At 26.8% G+C, this 2,266-nt stretch overlaps 1 non-coding gene across 1 annotated transcript; it reads left to right on the forward strand.

Annotated features, from left to right (window-relative positions):
- Window positions 1-1,851: 1,851 nt before the first annotated feature.
- Window positions 1,852-1,925, forward strand: TRNAI-AAU (transfer RNA isoleucine (anticodon AAU)). The gene has a single exon. It is a non-coding gene; the product is annotated as a tRNA-Ile (tRNA).
- The last annotated feature ends 341 nt before the right edge of the window (window positions 1,926-2,266 follow it).

The following is a 2,266-nucleotide window of genomic DNA, read 5'->3' on the forward strand; positions in this document are numbered from 1 at the left end:
ATCTTAAAATGACTAAAATGGTTTGATTTATTTATTGAGTTTATCCAATTGTACTAAAAGTATAATTGTATTAAAGATGTATAAAAGTATGAAAATAGAATAGTTGAAATTTATGAGTATAGAGTTATAGCCACAACCAAAGCCAGCTATTTCTTAAAATAATAAGAATGAGGCAATAATGTGTAAAGCATATAAATGATATGCAAAATGAAAAATTTGGACATATTAGCTTAAAGTTATTATATTAGAGATTCAATCTCAAGTGGGGGTAATTATCATAAAAAAATTAAATTTCAAGATATTTGGTTAATAGTACTACAAGTAGAATGGATTTAAACTCTTACTATTAGACACCAATAATGGGAACTCAACTTTGAATTAGTAACCTTTAATTACAAAATTTAATAGGTAAAAACAAATTATTGTTATATATCTATTAAGCACTAGTAAAATCCATTCAAATTTTAAAAACTAGTGAATCTATTACGTGAGAAGAATGAGTTTTTATACTCTTATTAGAATTTTAAATGTCTAAAGTAATGGAGACATAAAGGAAACTCTAACTATACAAACATAGAAGTGGTGCCATTTCAACAAGAAAAATTTGGATCTTTCTTATAAATGTTTATGAATAGGATAAACATATGGCTATAATAGTGCTAAAAGCGGTTATAAACCTCTTATAGAAGAATAAATAAATATAATGTGTGTTATATCTTTAATTTTAACATTAAGAGTTGAGGTTTAATTTACAAACACCATTAACTTTGTTAAAATTATAAGATATATATACTACTTAAAGGTTTAAATTGAAAGATACCTTCTTATATTCTTAACATTTATTTGTGTGAAAGGTTAAAAATTAAGCACCAATATTCTAAACTTGTAGGGGATTGTTAATAGTTTAGAATGTGGTGTATCTCACATTGAATAAAAAGTGTAAATATTGATGAGTAAAGTTAATTTTTGTATTAATTTTATTCATAATTTAAATAATTATGTTTGAATAGAAACAATTATCATAAGACAAAATGTCATAACTATTTGAATATAAATAGATTATTATTCATAAAGGTCATGATTATACAAAAGGTCATAACTATTTGAATAGAAATTTATGTCCGTTCATTCATTATAAATAAATATTTCAATATAATCATTTTCATTATTTCTAATTGGAGAGCTTGATGCTTTATTGTATCTTAAAAATATAATTGCTTTTAAGAAAATATTCTTCATACCTCAAAGCCAAAAAATTTTTCTATTATTTCTCTTCTCTTATTTTTTCTAACAACAAGTATATTCTGGGCATCATTTATGCTATCTGTATAAGATATGGTTTGAGGACCAAATGAGTAATGACTATATGGAAGGAGATTATTACCAGATAAGTCAAATTTTGCATTGTTTCACTTTCTTCAGATCAATAGGAACAACTAGATTCATGGTCAGTCATTTAGCTCTTGTCTACTAAACCCAGTCTTAATATAGTCTGAGGGCATTTGGAATTCTAGAAAGCATACAATGCATTGAGTTTAGGGTAACCTTTCGCTCAAAAGCACATTATATAAGATGATATGAATAATTATAATGGAAAAAAATTATGAAAATTAACAAAAGTCGTTTAATTAGGACGTTCTCTTTGATATTCCTAACCTAACACAAGATTATTGTCAAATTCAATAAGTAGTTTTTGCAATGTGAATATGTAGTTTTATAAGTTGAAACTAAAACAATGATGCATGCATGATTTCTGATGTTGTGTTGTTTATGATCATTTTTTTATTATTATTATTTTGTCATTCTTCTTTATAGAAAGAATTTCCTGTTTTAAAATAAATTTTATCAAATGGCCTATTAGCTCAGTTGGTTAGAGCGTCGTGCTAATAACGCGAAGGTCGCAGGTTCGAGACCTGCATAGGCCAATAACTATTATCTTTTGTATTTTTCACAATCTTTTCATCCTACTCTTATCTTTTCATCCTACCATAAGCACACTTCGCACTTCTCCGCTGTAAAACTGCAGTTCCTGCATAGTTCTTACTGGTTTTCAATTTTCAAAGGACTTATCAATTGTGCCTTTCCTCAAATTAAGGATATCTGATCTTTCTGCTATGAGATTTGTTTCCGAAACATTTTCAATGAAAATTAAATACAAGAAAACGGCTGCCTTCCATCTGGAAAGAGAGTTGAAAGGTAAGTAGGTGTGCTAGATTTCTTCGAGAATCAGACGAGTAAAACTAAACTTAAAAATAAATTGATTATC

The sequence above is a fragment of the Durio zibethinus genome, chromosome 24 (assembly GCF_047325235.1).
Source record: "Durio zibethinus cultivar Kanyao isolate XHJ-2024 chromosome 24, ASM4732523v1, whole genome shotgun sequence".
Taxonomy (NCBI): Eukaryota; Viridiplantae; Streptophyta; class Magnoliopsida; order Malvales; family Malvaceae; genus Durio; species Durio zibethinus.